The sequence below is a fragment of the Capricornis sumatraensis genome, chromosome 16 (assembly GCF_032405125.1).
Source record: "Capricornis sumatraensis isolate serow.1 chromosome 16, serow.2, whole genome shotgun sequence".
Classification (NCBI taxonomy): domain Eukaryota; kingdom Metazoa; phylum Chordata; class Mammalia; order Artiodactyla; family Bovidae; genus Capricornis; species Capricornis sumatraensis.
This window is the reverse complement of record NC_091084.1, coordinates 59967076-59988828: the sequence shown is the minus strand read 5'-3', so window position 1 is coordinate 59988828 and position 21753 is coordinate 59967076.

Below are 21753 nucleotides of genomic sequence, written 5' to 3'. Positions count from 1 at the left end.
TTATCTGTTTCTTCAGATCTGAAGTCAATGTCCAGGTATACGGATGGGGAGATGGGAGGAGGAGAAAGTCAGCATGGCTGGTGGTTGCTTGTGGCCCTCATCAAACTCCCTACAGAGAAAAGGACAACCCGGTCGAGTGTGCTACATCGTTATGAACATGGCCTCCAAATCTCCTGTTGTGGCCATTACATCAGTGATAAAAATACACTTCTTCCCTCTACAACATGGATAAATGCTTTTCTTCTTCTTTTTCCTGGACCCTTTTAAGAGAAACTCAGGGGATAAAAATGCTGACTTATTGAATTATACATACTTCTAGAAATATGTTTTAATAGTAATTCTCTTCTTTTAATCTTCATGTCCACTTTTGAGAATACAGGGGGAATTTATGCAAGGCCAAAGATGATTTCTTTCAAAAGATCTGCTTTGATTTGACACTTGCTGTGAGGGAAAGAGGATAAATAAGATGTCTCAAGAGGAAAATCTACATGTGTCTTTAGAAGATGCTTTTGGTATCTCTCTTCATGTCCGCCAGACCCACCCCTGATTTCAGCTGCAGCTGTTGTGGGTGAGTTCCTGAGAGCCAAGGCTCATCTCCCTCTGTGAGCATCCTGTTTTCAGCTCTGTCTGACAACTTTCTCTGAGGTCACAGGAGTCCCTTCACCTGGAATTGCACCCTAGCAATTCCCTGCTGGCTCAGATGGTAAAGCGTCTGCCTGCAATGCGGGAGACCCGGGATCAATCCCTGGGTTGGGAAGATCCCCTGGAGAAGGAAATGGCAACACACTCCAGTACTCTTGCCTGGAAAATTCCATGGACTGAGGAGCCTGGTAGGCTATAGCCCATGGGGTCACAAAGAGTAGGACAGGACTGAGCAACTTCACTTTCAATGCAGGAATTAACCCCCTGGGGCTAACCCTCAAGCAAGGGAGGCAGGAGATGGTGGATAAAAACAGGTACCAGCCTCCTTCCTTCAGATGGACAATTCCAAGGGACAATCTCAGACCTCTCAGCTGCTCTGGCAGCTTCTTCAATAACTTGCTCTGGTTTTGACTTTTTCTCCTTCCCACAGTCTTCATTTCTGCTTCCTGGGACTACTGCCTAGGCTTGGAAGTCCTTGTTTTAAGTTCTTTTTCCAGCAGAATCCAAACTTAGATACTACCTAGAATCAAAACCACTGGTCAGTAGATTTAGGTCAGTCATCTGGATAAATTTAGTACAGGAGGGGGGAAAAAAAAGTCATTCTCATTATTTGACATTATATAGCCTTAGGGAAAAAAAGTTTGATTAATTTTCCAGTCATCATGTTGACAGCACTTGAAAGCAAACTATACGCAATGGGGTACTTGAAACAACTAGTCCAGCACAACAAAGGATTCTGTTAAATTTATTAGCAAGACGACTGCAGGTACTAAGCCTCCTTGACTCCTTTCTACTCTTACCCTAAATAGATCTTTCTGCCAAGCATAATGTCTTCCAATTTGGTGGCCAGGGACAAACAAAACCATGTAACCTGAAATTTAACTGATTTCCACGGTGTAGATATATTCTATACTCTCAAGGTATTTGAGCTTCCCCGGTAGCTCAGACAGTAAAGAATCTGCCTGCAGTTCAGAAGACCCAGGTTTGATCCCTGGGTTGGGAAGATCCCCTGGAGAGGGGAATGGGAACCCATGCCAATATTCTTGCCTGGAAAATTCTATGGACAGAGGAGCCTGGCAGGCTACACTCCATGGGGTCACAAGGCATTTGTAATTCCAACAAGAAAATGCAGTAGGCCTCAATTTGCCATCATCAGGCCTTTGTCACATGCTGTTTGTCACGCTTTAGGACTCTGATTCAAATGCAGCCTGGCTGACAACATGTAATAACACATCGGTTAAACGCAGTTCAACTGCACACCCATAATTATCTTCATCTGGTCTGGACACAGTACAGAAATACTGTGATTGTCCTATTTGTCTTATTTTGTTGAGTCAGAATAAATTGAACATAGACTAGATTAAAAACATGTCACTAAAGTCTGTTTTTGCCTAATATCTCCCCTCTAGGGCCACCTGTAAGTGACATTTCATAACTTTTAGTGTAACAACTTTTAATATTTTATTTACTTATCCTACTTAACTCGCATGTTGAGGGACAACATATTTCATCTGGAATTGGTAAATCAATGGACTCAATCAATGGACACTGAATGTAAATTAATCCATAATAAATAGCCAATAAACCAAATAGAGAGTCCACTTGAAAACCTGTGAAATATCAGCTAAGTTCTGAACAACAGAAAGAGTCAAAATTGTTGTAGTCTGTGTATTTCTTGCCCTCGGAGCAGGGAGAAAAAGTCCCCAGAACTGCAGAAGTTTCTCAGTTAGAGCCCCATTTTCTTCTGTCCTGAGCTATAAACATGTGTTCTCCTCAAGTCCCAGAGTCAGCTCCCAGGCTGCTGAGTGATCCCGCCCATGGCCCCCGGAGCCTGTCTGTCTGGGGCCAAGAGTTGAGTCGAATGAAGCCAGTTGGCAATCCAGTCTGCCCCCAGCACGAACAGCTTTGTTATGTCAAAATGGTTCCTCTGCTTATTTCTCCTGAAGATTTATTTCCTTAAGATTTTGCCAGTCTGGCTAAATTTGCTGAGCTGGGATATACTTGGAAAATATTGGAAGGAATGTTTCTACTCTGCCATTGTTGAATTTTGTCTCCACTTAGAGAATCCAGCGGTACACCCCAAAGTGCAATGTGTTCACGAGCTTCTGGTAGCCACGGTGTAAAGTCTGCCCTTGTAATCAAGCTACCAGTTCCAAAGGAGGATTGCAAGAGCCAAATAGCTCATAAATCATGATGTTTCATTTTCTTCTGTAACTTAGTGCTCGCCATAGCTCAGAACTGAATGAACTTTGCATGGCTTATTTCATTTAATCTTCACAACATCCAATAAATTAGCTCTATTCTAACTACTTCCCTTTAGGAAACCCAGGGTGACAAATTAAGGAATTTTGCTCCAAATAATATAGGAAGAAAGAGGTGAAGGTAGAGCTGGGATATCTATGAGGTTTGGGTCTGACTTAAGGTGGGTCTTTTGATTTGATTGGGTAAGGATTATGCCATAATGCTTTAGAATTGTTAGTTATAGCAAAGCAAGGATTTCAAGGCAAGGGTTTCAAAGAGTCTTAAAGAGTAAATAATTATTTCATGCATCCACAGCCTTGGAAGAATAAAGCCATGTTAATGTAGAACAGGAAAAAGTGTGTGGATGTAGATGGTTTTGGTTCTCATCAATGTCAGAAAATTGGTCTTGACTTATTATTTGGAAAATATGGTTACAAGACTTAACCTCAAAGAATCAAAGAGTATATGGAGATGGACATTTTTCAGGCTGAAGTCCTCCCAGGTGAAAATTAACCACTTGCGATTAGAATCTATTTGTGTAATAGCTTCCAAGTTCTCAGCTACCACTCTGCCTAAACTTACCTACAAATCTCTTGTATGAAGATCTTTCGAAGGAGAAAAATACTTTCCCAGACTTAGATATTGAGAAGGAGTAGACTCCTGAGAAGAAGGAAGAATCCATTATATTAATTCAATCCATTCGATGCACTGAGGATTCCCAGACCCAAGAACTGTGCCTGCCAGGTAAGATCTGCTCAGAAAAGATATGTTGAATGCATGTTGAAGGAACTGCAAGATGATGATAATAGTAAAAGTTGATAATATTTAATGAATGCTTACTCAGTAACCAGGCATCAAGCTAAACAAGAGTATGGATTATTATATTCACTTTATTTAGCCACACCAAGAGATGGAAACCATTTAGTTCCTATTTTTCCAGAAACAAAGATAACATTAAAGGCAAAATTAAAACACCCAAAGCCCACAAACAAAGATGAAGAAACAGGATTGGAAGCTAAGTTCTAACTGTAGAGCTGAGAATGCTGAGTCTGGCATCTTACTTGCCACACTATGAAAAGAAGAAAGCAAAAGCATATTAGATTATGAATTGGGAGAAAGAAAATTACAGAGTGGAGACCTTGACTCTAGGATTTCCATAAGTGTTTGGAGTGTGGAAATTCTCAGCCTTGCTGTTTCTATCATGACTTTTTTTTAGGTTTCCCTCATACTTTATGCAAACTTTTATTGTTTTAACAAATAGTGCAAGACAGTTCTTGATTCATGAAGTCCTTCCTGCTGCTGCTGCTAAGTCACTTCAGTCGTGTCCGACTCTGTGCGACCCCAGAGATGGCAACCCACCAGGCTCCCCCGTCCCTGGGATTCTCCAGGCAAGAACACTGGAGTGGGGTGCCATTTCCTTCTCCAGAAGTCCCTCCTACTCTACCATAAATGCTTTGAGGGAAGGAATCATCTTTGCATTCGTAGGATCTGGCATAATACTGAGCACAGATTTGACACACTACAAATGTACCTGTTGTATAAATATACCCTTCTTATATTACATAGCAATAAGCACTTTAAATGTTTTTAAATGCCTAGGATGTTTCTATTTGTTGGGGCTTGAAAGAGTATAATACATAACACTGTAACTCCCATCTCAGTTTTGAACATACTGAAAGTCAGAAGAGATAGATAGGCACCAATGTATCATCCTTTTAATTGAGAAAGCTGTTTTTGGAGAATGTGGCTTATACCTATTGGTGGGTAGTTTATTTAGCTCCAAAATTAGCACACATCTGCAAAGAGCAGACTCATTGGAAAAGACTGATGTTGGGAAAGATTGAAGGCAAAAGGAGAAGGGGATGACAGGATGAGATGGTTAGATAGCATCACCAACTCAATGAACATGAATTTGAGCAAACTCCTGTGGACTGGAGGACTGCAATCCCTGGGGTTGCAAAGAGTCAGACATGACTTAGCTACTGAATGACAACAACAGATACAGTCATAGATAGTTCTGAAACACTGTAGGCTTCTGCATGTAGGAACAGAATCTTTTTCATTAAACTCATGCCTTCTGCAAGTAAGTGGTCTTTGCAGAAGGAAAAGGAGAGAAAGGGACTGAATTATTCAAACACATCCGTCAGTTTAAGTCTCCTCAGTCCTGGGAAGGAGTCAGTGAGAGACAGGAGGATTGTGCTAGTGAAGTTCCAATCACACAGAGGGAAACATCAGGAAATGAAAACCTGTGGTTTCACCCAACTGTGTTCTGAGACAACAATGATAGAGAGCATCTTGAGACTGCAACAAATTGTGTAATTACTTTGATACACCATAACAAAATCAAGGAGAGGGTGACATGTTTCTGAAGAAAAAAGGAAGAAAAATAGCTGTTTGGAATCCTAAAAGTTTGAAGAGGAAAGAAAATGACTGTACAGGGAGCCTGCAAAAATGAGGATGAACTCTTCCACTGATCAAATATCGACTGATTTTCCTGATGAGGTTGGCAATGAAGAATTCCTCTTTTAGATTTTACATAAAATATACTTTTTGTTGTGTTTTTTTTTGTTTAGTTGCTAAGTCATGTCCAACTCTTTTATGACCCCATGGACTGTAGCCCACCAGACTCCTCTAATCATAGGGATTTCCCAGGCAAGAATACTCAAGTGGGTTGCCATTTCCTTCTCCAGGGGACCTTCCTGACTCAGGAATCGAACCCACATCTTCTGCACTGGCAGGCAGATTCTTTGCCTGCAGATTCTGAGCCACCTGGGAAGCCCCATAAAATACATAGAGGACGCCAATCTTTTCCCTCATAACTAGATTACCCTAAAGTTAGAGATGATTTCTTGCTCATCCTATGTAGGTGCTGAATTGTATTCTTGAAGGGCTACAGCAACCAAACGATCCATCAATCCATTCATCATATACAAAGCCAACCTTGCTTGTGATGCAGATGGCTGCAGATTAGCTCATATCTGGTATTTTCTCATAGAAGTGGCTAGACAAAAATTTTGACCACCTTGGAAGATGAGTCCTGCAGGTTTTCACAGCAGTGGCTTCAATTTGGGAAAGCGCTGGTACCATTTCCTGGCATTTCAGCAAAAAAAAAAAAAATGAGTGAAGGAAGAAAAGGCAATTTTATTTTTAAGTTAGAAAATCCTAAAACCAGCATCACAGGGAGACTTAGAATTCAACTGTTTCCCTTACTGGAAACCATCTCTTAAATAATGCAAGGAGAAAGCTGCATGTACATCCTCAAAGAGTGAGTGTTATGAAAAGGCAAAAAGCAGGCGATCAGATCCCGGAAAAACCCAGTGCTGCTCTGGGACATGCCCAGGCTGTGGGGTGGGCTCTGCCTGGGCAGGAGGTTGTGCCCATAAGAGGAGGCCAGCGCTCAGGCCAGGAAGTAAAAGGATCAACTCAAGCATCCTTATCACCTCAAGGTGCAAAAGCACCAGATTCTGAACACAACAGCCTTTGTTCTTAGGGCTTGTTTGTTTGTTCAGAGATTGGAATAACACTTTGAGAAGGGAGACATAAGAAGTCAGCATAAGAGGGGGAGAATGGAATGTGGAGTTAGAAAACCCAGGCTCTAAGCTCTAAATCTTCACTGATAGCCTGTTGGACCTTGGGGAAACTCCTTAACCTCTTGAGCCTCAGCACGCAAATTTGTAAAATGGGAATACTAGCCCCTGCCACGTAGGACCATTGAGATGAACAAGTGAGAGAATTATGTGGCTGAATTTGGCACAGTGGAAGGCATATTAAGACTGTCTGTGGTCAGTGGTCACAGAAGGCTAACAAAGCAGCTGCCTAGGAAAGCACCAGAAAATAGATCTGATGTCACAGTCAGGTCCATCTTTGACAATAGGTATAGCTGCTGAGCTTTGACTTCGACCTTCCTCCCTTGCCCTTCTTGTGACTCACCTACTTGCCTTAGCACTCCTATAGGTCCTGCTTTCAGGATCTACTATCCCTAAAATTTCCCCTTGGTATTTGGCTTAGGTGATAGCATCTTAACTGTGGAGTGAGTTGCTTTCCCTTCTTCCCTTCCTCCCTGAATCAACACTTAACTGTTTGTCCATCCCATTGCCTCAGGACTTTTGAGTCAGGAAGGGGGAATGGATGACTTATACTGAGTAAGGTGCTCACTAAACTAGACACTGTACACACATTATCTAATACAAATGTTTTCAAAGTGTGATCCCTGGGCCAGCAGAGTCAATCTCTCCTGGGAACTTATAAAAAATTCAAAATCTCAGGCCCCATTTCTGACCAGCAGAATCAAAAACTCTGGAATGGGGTTAGTGTTCTGTGTCTTAACAAGTCTTCCAGATGATTCTGTGAATGGTCTGGTTTGGAAACCACCAATCTTAGGCAACTCTCCCAACAAACCAGTCAGATGAGCATGATCAGCGTTATCCAGGTAAGGAAACTGAGTCTGAGAGGTTAAGCAGTTTGCCTGAGGTCACCCTGCTTATAAACAATAAGGCTAGGATTCAAATCAATCTGGCCACAGAGCCTAACTCAAGTCAATGTCATCTCTCATAATACCATAATAATTGTGACTGAAAATGGACATCGCATTGCTCCGAGATAATAGCTGTGTTCCAACAGCCACCTGGTATAAGGGCTAGAATACATGTATGCCAAGTCACTCCAGTCGTGTCTGACTCTTTGCAACCCCATGGACTATAGCCTGCCAGCCTCCTCTGTCCATGAGATTCTCCAGGCAAGAATACCGGACGGGGTTGCCATTTCCTCCTCCAGCGGATCTTCCCAACCCAGGGATTGAACCTGCTTCTCTTATGTGTCCTGAACTGGCAGGCATGTTCTTTACCACTAGCACCACCTGGGAAGCCCCAAGGGCTAGAATACAGGGTGTGCAATCACTAGGACAAACATTCAAAACCTGACTATACATTTCCCAGCTCTGTGACTGAGTGGAGTTCCTGCAACATCTGAGCCTTATTTTCTTCATCTGTGTAGCTTTAACTTGTTCATGTTTTCACAAATTTCTTTTGTAATTTATGGAAGAGTGCATCCGAGGCACTCGTGCAGACAAACTTTCTGTGTTTTGAAGCTCTTTAGAGGCATTCAAGTTCTATTGTCCAAGAAAAGGAGCATAATCAGCTGTTGTGCGTAAAGGAAAAGAGGGAAAAAATAAATCTTTAAAATAGATGTGCTACCCAATCCCCATAGCCAGTTACCAACAAACAAACTTGGCTTCTTAATGATCTGAGCTCAACTGGAGACAATAAGATCTCTTATCCAAGAGGAAGTGGAATGAAGACTTTTGTGTTTAGAAACAAAAAAAGGAAAATAGCCAAACCATTAGCTGATGTAAACAAGAGAAAAAGAAAGAAAAAAGAAAAACATGTTCAAGTCTGCAGTGGACAGACACTAGAATGGAATCTGACTTGGTATTTCTCACGTGGCTGGAGCTATGAAGCTTGACCCCTGCCTACGACTGATGGGCTCAAGGACTTAGAGTTGTCACTTGCAATCTTTGGAAAATAAGCAAGGACACTTTTTTCTTAGCTCAGGTCTAAATGAAAAATATATATATATAATCTTTCTCATTCAATAAATCCCAATTTCCTCACCTATAAGGAAGTGAAAGGCACTCAGTTGTGTCTGACTCTCTGTGATCCCATGGACTATACAGTCCATGGAATTCTCCAGGCCAGAATACTGCAGTGGGTAGCCATTCCCTCCTCCAGGGGATCTTCCCAACCCAGAGATCAAACCTAGGTCTCCTACATTACAGGCAGATTCTTTAATAAGTGAGCCACCAGGGAAGCCCAAGAATACTGGCGTGGGTAGCCTATCCCTTCTCCAGCAGATCTTCCCTACCCAGGAATTGAACTGGGGTCTCCTGCATTACAGGCAAATTCTTTACCAGCTGAGCTACCAGAGAAGCCCTCCTCAACTGTAAACTAGGAATAAATAAAATAATGTTTCTAAGATTGTATTGAGGAGAAAAAAACATAAACTCAGTATCATTGCCAATTCGTATTTAAAAAAAAAATTTTAAGATTGTTTTTAATATAGACCATATTTAAAGTCTTTATTGAATTTGTTACAATACTGCTTCTGTTCTGTTTTGGTTTATTTGACTGAGAGGCATGTGAAATCTTAGCTCCCCAACCAGGAATCAAACCCATATCTCCTGCATTGAAAGGCAAAGTCTTAAGCAGTGGACCACGAGGGAAGTCCCTCCAATTCATTTTTCTTGGCTACAAAGAGATCTGTGTTGAGAATTCTAAAGCTCATTGTCATAACTGATTAGTAAATAACATGGACATGGTAGAACAGGGTAGGAGGTTGCCTTTGAGATAATTGACAATATCACCAATACGAAACACTATGTCTCTCCCAGAGCAAGCTGGTAAATACTGCTAAACTGACCAAATCACTGTATCCAGTGATACATGGCTAAGAGGGTAGAACACAAAGGAAGCAACTGGAATCTTTGAATACTTTCTAAATATGCCTGAAGCTGTATGCAGTTAGGTTAATAAGTTTGTGCCTTAGTTTCCTCAACTTTAAAATGGAGAAATAATAGTATTTACTTAGCAGTGTTGTGAGTAAATATACAGAGAATACTTAGAAACTGCTGGGCACTTAGCATAACATAAAACGTTAGCTACTAGTGACTGACTAGGTGTTATGAAATCATCAGTATCTGGACAACTTCTTAACATTGTGACTGACCAGCTGCTTTGAAATCATCAATATCTGGACAATTTGCTAATCTTGATCATAACAAAATAATGAAATTTAGTATGTGAGAGCCTTTAAAGTTAAGTAGTAAAACCTGGAAGAGGAAATGGTAACCCACTCCAGTATTCTTGCCTGGAAAATCCCATGGACAGAGGAGTCTGGTGGGCTTTAGTCCACAGGGTTATAGAGTCAGACACGACTGACCATGTGCACGCACGCACGCACGCACGCACACACACACACGCGCACACACACACACACACACACACACACACACACACAGTAAAACCAGGAGCAGAGACTTTCACATCTAATTTAAGTGTGGCCTCTCTCCACTGATGTTATATCCGCAATAACAAGAACACTTCATTTCACAGGCACTTAAATATTATGCATGAGGAATCACACAGTAAATGGAAACTGATTACAACATAAAGCACCACACATGATACAACCAGGGCACAGTGTTTTTATTAATATTTAAACATATGTGTTTTCCACCTTTACCTGCTCTAGGCTAGCAGACAAAACCAGGGCCTTATATTATGTATATCACATATTGATACATTAAAATATTAAATAATTATGACTGGCTATGGCCAATACATCATTTTCTCACTTCATCATCATCTAGTATCACCTGCATTATTAGGATGTTAATGTTCTTAAAATGCAATTACTTAACAATATTAAATATATATATGGTACTGGACTGTGGAGGAAAGTAGATATTGAGGTCATGGCTGAAATCTGGTCCAAACCTAACTCTAGGGCTCTCCTTGCATTGATGTTTAAATTCAGAATAGATTGAAACTCTGAACTAATGATATGTTTTCATTTCACACAGCACATGTAAAACAGCATCAACTGGGGAGTACTGAACACTTAATAAGCTTAAATTCAGATCAAGATTCTCATTTTTTGCCACCCTATTAAAATGACATAATGTCCAGGTTCCCTGCAGAATCAAAAGTAAATAATATCTCATGTACTAATAATACATGAAAAACTCAAATCCATTACTATCAATCTACAAAAGTATAGATTGTAAACAGAGTGAATGAATGAAAGCTGCCATTGACCATAGTGATAGTGAAGTCGCTCAGTCATGTCCAACTCTGCCACCCTGTGGACTGTAGCCCACCAGGCTCCTCCATCCATGGGATTCTCCAGGCAAGAATACTGGAGTGGGTTGCCATTTCCTTCTCCAGGGGATCTTCCCGACCCAGGGATCAAATCCAGGTCTCCCGCATTGCAGGCAGATGCTTTAACCTCTGAGACATACACAACCGATAAATCTATAAAGTTGTATACTCTCACTGGTACGTAGGGGTAAAGAATCCACCTACCAGTGCAGGAGATGCAAGAGACACGGCTTTGATCGCTTGGTCAGGAAGATCCCCCAGAGGAGGAAATAGCACCCCACTCCAGTGTTCTTGTCTGGGAAATTTCATGGGCAGAGGAGCCTGGAAGGTTACAGTCCATGGGGGTCTCAAAGAGTCAGACACGACTGAGCACACATATACACACCAGTATGTTTAAGTAAGTTTTCTAAAAAAATAAAACTGTGCTATTTCACAAAAGTCAAGGTGTAAGAGAAGAACTACCAGCTTCCAAAAATTGAGGGACCAGCCCCATAACCCTTCAGCAGAAACTATCTGATTGATCTTCTTATCAGATGGGAGAGGCACATAGTAGGTCCCCAGGAAATGTCTGTTGAGTAGCTATTAGAATGGCAAATATCTGATTCCTTATACAATTGGTGGTGGTGGTTTAGTCGATAAGTTGTGTCCAACTGTTGCGATCCCATGGACTGTAGCCCGCTAGGCTCCTCTGTCCATGGGATTCTCCAGGCAAGAATACTGGAGTGTGTTACCATTTCCTTCTCCAGGGGATCTTCCCGACCCAGGGATCGAACCCAGGTCTCCTGCATTGCAGGCAGATCCTTTATCAACTGAGCCACTTCTAATTGGACATGCAATTCATTTCAAAATATCTCTCTAGTGGTGCTTAATGTCATAAACTGCTCCATTTTCTCTATAGAATGGCTTTCAATTTGAAAACCCAACAAGTCTAAATCTAAGATTTATCATTACAGATGAGTTTCCCTAAACTAGCATAGAAGGAATCAGAACCCATTACTGCTGCTGCTGCTAAGTCACTTCAGTCGTGTCCAACTCTGTGCGACCCCATAGACGGCAGCCCACCAGGCTCCCCCGTCCCTGGGATTCTCCAGGCAAGAACACTGGAGTGGGTTGTCATTTCCTTCTCCAGTGCATGAAAGTGAAAAGTGAAAGTGAAGTCATTCAGTTTGTCCAACTCTTAGCGACCCCATGGACTGCAGCCCACCAGGCTCCTCCGTCCATGGGATTCTCCAGGCAAGAGTACTGGAGTGGGGTGCCATTGCCTTCTCCATTATTTAAATAAGCATTAATTCAACTCTCAGAATAACTTCATCTCCTAAAGAAAAATGAGTTTGCACCTGTACAATAGAAAAAGTAAATACCATTGAATAAATAAGCAATGAGTAGGGAATACTGACATCATTCATGATGCCCCAAGAAGAAAGAATATGGAAGGAGGGAAAACCAGACAAGTTCACTTCCACAGTACCCCGAGTATGATATTGATACCAGTTAAGCTACCAGGAGGACTAGAAATCACAAAAGAATTGGTTATTATAAAGGATCTGTAAGCCTACAGAACCCTGCAGATCCCACAGAATCCACTTGAAAAGGTGCCGAGTAGTGAGCCTGTCACTGCACACGCTCCAATGACATATGGCCAATAGGTTGTTGGTAAATATTTAATACAGTGAAATGCAAGACTCTGATGCTAACCTGCTAGGGTTACAAAGTGGAGCCACGCTGACAAAGCCGGGGCTTGCAGGGGACAGTGGTGCTGTGTTACAGAGCTCATATCTGCAGACTAAAATTAAAACTCACTCTATTCATATAACACAACTCCCTGCAGGAGATCTCACTAGATTTTCTCTTTAGTTAAAGCTGTCTTCTATGGTTCAGCAGCTTTAGTGTGGAGGGAAATTATATTGTTGGACCTTCGCATCTGTCCTACATACTCTAAGAAACTTGAGCTGCTATTTGGTTTTGGCATTCTCAATTCCCCAGTCCAATAGCAGTGTTTACTTTCGGTCAAAGTTGTCGCACTCCCCTTTTACTCTGGTAATGTGAGAAAGACTCTGTACTGACTGGTCCAATGTGAGGCAAGAAGACGGACTAGCAGTGTATTAACTTTTTAAATCACGTATCTGAATTTTGGATGCTTAAAACTATGGCTCAACTGATGTATAGTCCTGAAGAAGTTTTGGAGGACACCATACTTCATTTCATGGTGCTTTGCTTTATTGTGCTTCAGACATATTGCATTTTATTTTTTTACAACTTGAAGGTTTGTGGCAACTCAACATTGAGCAATCTACCTATGCCATTTTTTAACAGCACTTTCTCACTTCATGTCTCTTTGTCATATTGGTAATTTTTACAATATTTCAAACCCTCCACCAGCAAAAAGATTATGACTCTCTGAATGTTCAGATGATGATTAGAATTTTTTTAGCAATAAAGTATTTTAATTAAGGTACATACTGTTCTTTTCGATATAATGCTCTTGCACACTTAATAGGCAATCTACTCCAGCACTCCTGCCCAAAGAATTCCATGGACAGAAAAGCCTGGGGGGCTACAGTCCATGGGGTCGCAAAGAGTCAGACATGACTGAGCACACACATGGGATAAAGTTTTATATTCACTGGGAAATTAGAAACTTCATGTGACTCAGTTTAGTCACTGTTCGCTTTATTGTGGTAGTCTGGAAGCAAACTCACAGTATCTTCGAGGTATGCCTGGTAGTCAGCAATCCACTAATTTGGAACATTCATCTCTGATTCCAACCACCCAACACTACTTAAACCAAAAACTAAAGGTCATAAGGAAAAAAGCTGGAGAAGGAAAGAAACATTAATGAATATAATTAGCTGTTATTTCTGACTGTTTTTTACTAGCCTCACACTAAATGCAGTGTGAATTACTTCCTTTAATCTTCACAATAACTGTGCAGTGGGCATTATTATCTACATTTTATAGAAGAGAAACTGAGACTCAGAGAGCATTATCTGTCCCAGTGGAAAAAGCCCAAAATTAGAACATAAGTTTGTCTGATAAAATTCTATGCTCTTTGTCACCAAACTATGATGACAGAGTCTCTGAAAAGTCCTCTGAAAGGAAGGGTCCTGTGGGATGAATCAGGTGATATAGATGTGAGAGGCAGGCTGAAAGTAAGACAGAGACAGAACTATTTTAACTCTAAAAGAAAAAAAAAAAAGGTTAATCACAATTGAAACTTTGTCTTAATATCAGGGATACAACTGGGGAGTGGAGAATTGTCATGAAGCAGAACTGGCAAAGCAGCAGTGAGTCTCGTGAGATTAGATCATGTCCCAGTGCTGATCCTGTGCTGAGGTCAGTCCAAGAACAAGAGTCCCAAGACCAGATAACAGAAGTCTGTTATTTATCTGGAATCAGCACATACCAGGAAGCGAGGTCAAAGTTTAGAACAAGGAGTGAAGGACAAGAGCAGGGATGTGCAAAGCCAAAGGGGGAGAAATGTGGAGAAGCTGGAGCAGCGGCCATGATCCACTAGTAATGAACTTAGGGTTTTGCTGGACAGGCTGGTTCTCTGTTTGAAACTGTGCACTTCAGTCCTGCCATAAGGAACATCTTCCAAGATCACTGGAGGGAGTGGCCACATCGCGTGTGTGATTTACCTTTGGACTCAGTCTTTCCCTGTTTCCTAGGTACAATACAGCTTTAAGACACACACAAATGCATTTAGCTGCTCGTCAATGAAGGCTTTTACTTATTATTTATGTCCCTCCTAGTGTCAGACGTTGGCATCTGTCCTGATTTCTTTGCAAGGGAATGCATACCCTGTCTTTCTGTCTGTCTCTCTCACACTCACACACACACACACACACACACACTCACACCTGGACCAGCTATCCTGGTCAATGCAGTTGTCTTCAGAACCAGTTTGACTTATAGTCTCAAGGTTTTCACTGGGATCTTAGCTCTGAGCCAACCAGCCCGGCTGCCTGGAGGTCAGGTAACCAAGTCTGTGTTGCATTACTCATTGTCAAAATTTCAGCCAAATGAGGAACATATGTAAAACTTATAGGCATTCTGGCATCACTCTTAATTAGTAACCACGATCTGAGCATTTGTTATTTAAGCTCATTTAATTCCAGCCAGATTACAGCTTGTTGCAATGCCGGCTGCTTTTCTGCATCATCATGCGAGGTTCCATTAGTAGGCTTTGGGGAAGCATGAAAAGTCACATTTAATCAGTTTGCAGAGCAAACTGCCCTAAACTGAAAGTCATGTGAGCTCCAGGGACTGCAGCTCTGGCCACAGTGGAACAGCAGGCGGCGCCCTTGGGGAGGAACCACTGGCTGAGGCACCTCGGTGACTGTGGCAGGCCTTTTTAATTTCCCACCATATGTTACATAATAAACATCATTTAAGAACTGTACTCTGTGAGTGTGTATACTTATTCATCCAAGTGATCAGAGAAGAGAGATAATATTGTTTCCGATAAAAAATGGCAGGGTCAGGAAATGCCATCATTGACCTAAACGGAGAGTAGGATGCCTTCATGAAGATTAATGAATTTTTAAAAATAAAAACAAGTGTCAAATGACAGGTTCAAAGGCTCTCAGCTGGCCATGTGGTTGCATGTTGGAGGGCTTGATGTACTGTGGTCGAACTGTTACAGCTCTTTCTAATAAAATCCAAAATCTTTGAATGCAGAATCTGGCAGTGATTGTCTCTCCACACACACGCAAGGTAGTCTGTGCCAGGGTGCAGAAAATCAGGGGGAGCCTAAGGGGTCAGGAAGGAGAAAGATGATCCGGAAACTCTCTCTTCTCTTCCTCAGCAGGGAAGGAGGTTATTTTAGGACCTTTACCTTTCGAGAATGACCTGGCTGCAAGGTCCATGTTTTGAACGAGGGAAAAAATAAATGGAGACCTGGAGAAGCATGGGATGGAGCCCAAGGGGAGGAGAAGGGTCCTCTAAATGCGGTTGGGAACAGTGCAGTGTCGGTTCCTCTCAGCTCCTACTTGGGAAGTGTGAGCCTTGGATTCTAGTCCTAATTCTGCTCCTATAGAACTGGGGCCAAGTGCTGGGTTTTACTGCATATCATTTTCCTTATTGGTCAAATTAGAAATTTGAATGGTATGGCCTTCAAGATATTTTCCAATCAGAATATCCTATTATTATTTTAAATGTTAAAGGCTGATTTCTCAGTAATTGTTAAGTGTTTGAAATAAAGCCCTGTGTGTTTAAACAAATGTCCTCTATTTTAAAGCAGTATGTAAAACCAGCCTTTTTAAAAAAGACTTCTTATAACTTAAAACTTGCTTCAATGAGTCAGTGTGTATTTGAGGGCTTCTTTGTGCTCAGTCCGCTGATAAGAGCTGTTGGAGAGATGAGAGATGTACAAAGTAACTCCTATCCTCAAGGAGCACACAGACCAGTTCAGAGAACACACAGGTACACGTGAAGGGATGAGTAAATGAGACGGTGCAGGACAGAGTGGAAAATGGTGAGAGGTCAGTGCCGTGGATGTCAGAGAACTGAATGGTCAGCATGAGCTGGAACAATCTTAGACAGATCTTGGAGGAAGTGGAACTGACTCTGGGCTTTGAAAAATATCTACAGAAGAGAGATCAGGGATAGCCTAAGTGAGGATGGAGAAGCCATTTACCACTTCCATGCTGTACACAGGCAGGATGAGGGGCAGAAAAGTAACTTAGATTGTCATAAAGCAGTGGGAAATATGAGAATGCTATGGAGTCAAAATGAATGCCTTACATGCCAGCAAAAGTCTCTATCTCTCCTTCAGATATACTCTATATATGATTGGTTTTGAACATAGCTTTGAATTAGACTATTGCTTTACAATGTATTCGGTTATTTGAAAATTTTTACAAGCATTTCTCATGTATTATCCCTGGGTTATAAAGAGCCCCTGGAGGAGGGCATGGTAACCCACCCCAGTATGCTTGCCTGGAGAATCCCATGGACAGAGGAGCCTGGCAGGCCACAGACCACAGCGTCACAAAGAGTTGGACACAACTGAAATGAGTGAGCACTCATGTACATCATATATTATACATCCTGAATAAACCTATTATTAAATATCTTCAGAATATCCCTTCAGTCTACAGCCACCTACATTTGAATCCCTTCCTTGCCACATGCTGGGCTTCCCTGATACTCAGCTGGTAAAGAGTGTTAGAGGCTCAGTCGTGCCTGACTCTTTCCAACCCCAGGGATTGTAGTCTATCAGGCTCTTCCGTCCATGGAATTTTCCAGGCAAGAATACTGGGGTTGCCATTTCCACAATGCAGGAGACCCCAGTTTAATTCCTGGGTCAGAATATCCGCTGGAGAAGGGATAGGCTACCCACTCCAGTATTCTTAGACTTCCCCTGTGGCTCAACTGGTAAAGAATCTGCCTGCAATGTGAGAGACTTGGGTTTGATCCCTGGGTTAAAATGATCCCCTAGAGAAGGGAATGGCTACCCACTCCAGTATTCTGGCTTGGAGAATTCCATGGACCCTATAGTCCATGAGGTCGCAAAGAGTTGGATACAACTGAGCGACTTTCACCTGCCATATGCTATTTGGGTGACCTTGGGCAAATTATTTATCCTCTCTATGCTTCAGTTTTCTCATCTATAAAATTGGAATACAACAAAGTTTCTGTGAAAATTAAATGCATTAAGACATCAAAAGTGTCTAGAACAGAATCTGGCGCCATTGAAACATTCAGTAAATGTTAGCACTTAAGTAGACTTACCATAATTTACTTAATCATTCTTCAAATTCAGGAATTTACATTGCTTTCAATTTTCCACCATTAAAAAAAGGCACTGCTGTTCACCTCAAAAATCTTTTTTGTTATTTAGAATTAGCTATTTCTTTAGAAGAAAGGTTCTCAGAATTGGAATTACCGGAGTCAAAGGGTGTGAATATTTGAAGATGCTTGTTATATCTTGCCAAGTAACTCCTCAACAGGCTGTGCAGCCTTGCTTGCATGAGGAATTGTCTTTACAAAGAAAAGAGAAGTTGTCAAGTTGATAGACAGGAATAGTGTATCAATGTTGTTGGTTTCATTAGCTTCCCTTGATTACTGGTGAAAATGAACATCCTCTCATCTTTGTAAATGAGTGATATTTCACTTTGGCGAATATCTGTTTATGATTTTTGCTTATGAATCTGTTGGTCTTGGTCACCTTAACACTGCTTTTTTTTAGTGATAATATATTGTTTGTATTTGGATGATATTTATTAGATACTTGTGCATTCTTCCATAACTGACCTCACATCATTTAATCCATGTGCTTCCTCTTCTGTGTGGGTGAAACAATTATCTCATAAGTCCTAAGCATCTATTTCAGACACTTCTTAGTATCTGAATCAATACTCTGTATACAGTAGGTATTCAATAAAACAACAAACGCTAATGAAATGACCCAAGTGCTGAGTCATTTCATGTCATTTTTCTGCTCTACTCTGCTCAGTAGTTATCCAAGATTTGAAATCCATATATATTTGCCACCCTCAGGTGCATGACCCTCAGCTATACTCACATGCTTTTTTTCGCTTTTTAGTGTAAACGCCAAGCCTGAACCTTATTACAAAGAAGGTGATATGGAGGCTTGGTCAGGGAAGAATTGTGTCAGTTTAAGCAGCTGTAACAAAACACCAAAGACTGGGAGGATTGAACTGGAAACATCTCTCTCTCACAGTTCTGAAGGCTGGGCAGTCCAAGCTCAATCTAGCATCTGACAGATGTGTGGCCTGGGAAGGGCGTGCTTTCTGGCTTGTCAAGGGCTGCCTTTTCACCAAACCCTCAAAAGGCCAAGCAGCAAACTCTCATCTCTTTCTTTTCTAATAATGACATTAATCCCATCCTGGATGCTCTACCCTCATGACCTTACCTAAATTAATCATATTCCAAAGGCCCCACATCCTAATACCATCTCATTAGGAGTTAGGGTTTCAGTATATGAACCTGGGAGGAAAACGACCATGCGGCTGAGAGCAAACAGTCTGTGCGTGCGTGCTCAGTGTTTTCAGTTCAGTTCAGTTCAGTTCAGTCGCTCAGTCGTGTCCAACTCTTTGCGACCCCATGAATCGCAGCACGCCAGGCTTCCCTGTCCATCACCAGCTCCCGGAGTTCACTCAGACTCACTTCCATCGAGTCCGTGATGCTATCCAGCCATCTCATCCTCGGTCATCCTCTTCTCCTCCTGCCCCCAATCCCTCCCAGCATTAGGGTCTTTTCCAATGAGTCAACTCTGCATGAGGTGGCCAAAATACTGAAGTTTCAGCTTTAGCATCATCCCTTCCAAAGAAATCCCAGGGCTGATCTCCTTCAGAATGGACTGGTTGGATCTCCTTGCAGTCCAAGGGACTCTCAAGAGTCTTCTCCAACACCACAGTTCAAAAGCATCAGTTCTTCGGCACTCAGCCTTTTTCACAGTCCAACTCTGACATCCATACATGACCACAGGAAAAACCATAGCCTGGACTAGATGGACCTTTGTTGGTAAAGCAATGTCTTTGCTTTTCAATTCGCTATCTAGGTTGGTCATAACTTTCCTTCCAAGGAGTAAGAATCTTTTAATTTCATGGCTGGAGTGACCATCTGCAGTAATTTTGGAGCCCAAAAAATAAAGTCAGCCACTGTTTCCACTGTTTCCCCATCTATTTCCCATGAAGTGATGGGACCAGATGCCATGATCTTCATTTTCTGAATGTTGAGCTTTAAGCCAACTTTTTCACTCTCCACTTTCACTTTCATCAAGAGGCTCTTTAGTTCCTCTTCACTTTCTGCTATAAGGGTGGTGTCATCTGCATGTCTGAGGTTATTGATTATTTCTCCCAGCAATCTTGATTCCAGTTTGTACTTCCTCCAGCCCCACATTTCTCATGATGTACTCTGCATATAAGTTAACTAAGCAAGGTGACAATATACAGCCTTGATGTACTCATTTTCCTATTTGAAACCAGTCTGTTGTTCCATGTCCAGTTCTAACTGTTGCTTCCTGACCTGTATATAGGTTTCTCAAGAGGCAGGTCAGGTGGTCTGGTATTCCTATCTCTTTCAGAATTTTCCACAGTTGATTGTGATCCACACAGTCAAAGGCTTTGGCATAGTCAATAAAGAGCCTCTTTATTGACTAAAGAGTGGTGTCCAACTCTTTGTGACCCTATCGATTATAGCCCACCAGGCTCCTCTGTCCATGGGACTCTCCAGGCAAGAATACTGGAGTGGGTTGACATACCCTCCTCTAGGGGATCTTCCCAACCCAAGGACTGAACCCACTTTTGTATTGCAGGCAGATTCGTTACTGCTGAGCCACCAGGGAAGCCCATAGCAAATAGTATTCACTGATAAATCCAAACACTATAATCAGATCACCTGGCCCTAAAGAATCAATGTCCATATTTCAAAATCTTAGCTCCATTATTTAACAAGCTTTCCAGCCTGAAAACAAAAAGGAAAATACAGACACTATTTCCCCCTAATACTTTTTGGGTACAAAAGTTCTGATGGATAGGAATGAAATAATGAAGGGCATATTCTCCTGGACAGTCTGACGTAAGCAGGAGAAGCAGAGTGGCCTATATTTCATTAAGTGAAACGTTGACAAGGGCCAAACTGCATGCTCTGAGCACTCGGGTCATTTCATTAGCATCTTTTATTTTTATACATTGGTAGTTATGGATGTCAATGGCATTTTAATATCCCAGAATGGTCATAGCACCAACACACTCACTCCCACTAATATTTCATGGCTCATGGATCATTTCCAAATCAAGAGGCTGGCTGATGATATGTCTTAATACTTTCCATAACAGAGCTAGGAGGAAAAAAAAAAGGATCCTCTCTCCTGGGTACACAATATACTCTCCTACTTAGTTTATGATAACCAGCATTATTTTTTCATTTATTTTTATGAGATTTATAGGGAGTATTTCCTACAGAGAATTCTGCTCAGAATTGAAACTACTTAGGTGGTTTGCTTGTATCCTATTAATTTTTACTTACTCTATTATATTTTAAAGTATTTTAGACCCAAGGGATTACTGTGGCATATCTTCCTAAGGACCCTGATCAAATACCAAACTCCTCTGTAAGGTCTTTATTTATGGCCAACATCTCCACACCACGCACCTCAAAGCAAAAGTGATAAAAATTAAGCTATCGTTCCCACTTAAACTATGTTGCTGTTTGGTTGCTAAGTCATGTCCGACTCTTTGTGACCGCATAGACTGTAGCCTGTTAGGCTCCTCTGTCCATGGGATTTCCCAGGCAAAAGACCTGGAATGGGTTGCCATTTCCTCCTCCAGGGGATCTTTCCAACCCAGGGGTGGAACCCATGTCTCCTGCATTGGCAGGCAGACTGTTTACCACGTAATTACCTGAGAAGTCCCATTTACACTATATTACCATGCTATACATTGTACCTTATTGTGTTGAAGGTATCTATTCCTTCAGGTTGGGTTTCTAATTCTTTACCATATGACAAACAACATCACAGAGAGTAATGGGTCACAGAGTGAGATTCCCAAATCTATCTTTCACAATGGAACCCACCCTGTCTGCAACTGATGTTGCTCAAAGGGAGCCACCTGATGAGCCGGGCCAAGAAGAGCCTTTCTTAAGAATTTAAAATTAGAAGGGCAAGTGCTGTGTTTTATTCCTCTTGAAACTGGAGGTACACAGTAAGAGAGTAATAGAAGTTTTGATGAATCGATTGACTAACAAATTATCCAATCTCTAGTGAGTAGTAGACAAACAATGGCAAGTGATGTTACTTACAGCCAGAAAATTCTCACGTCTAATTTGAGGCCTTCTCTTGTTTCTTCTGTACTCACCCCAACCCCTTCCTAAAGATACTGCCAGCATAATGATGACAATTCTGTGTAGAAGAAGGGGCTGCAACAGGACCAGGCCAGGGCACCAAGTCTCTGGTCTCATATTGCTATTTATAGGGCATACATACCTTGGACATATTATTAACCTCTCTAGACGTTTCCCTATGGTT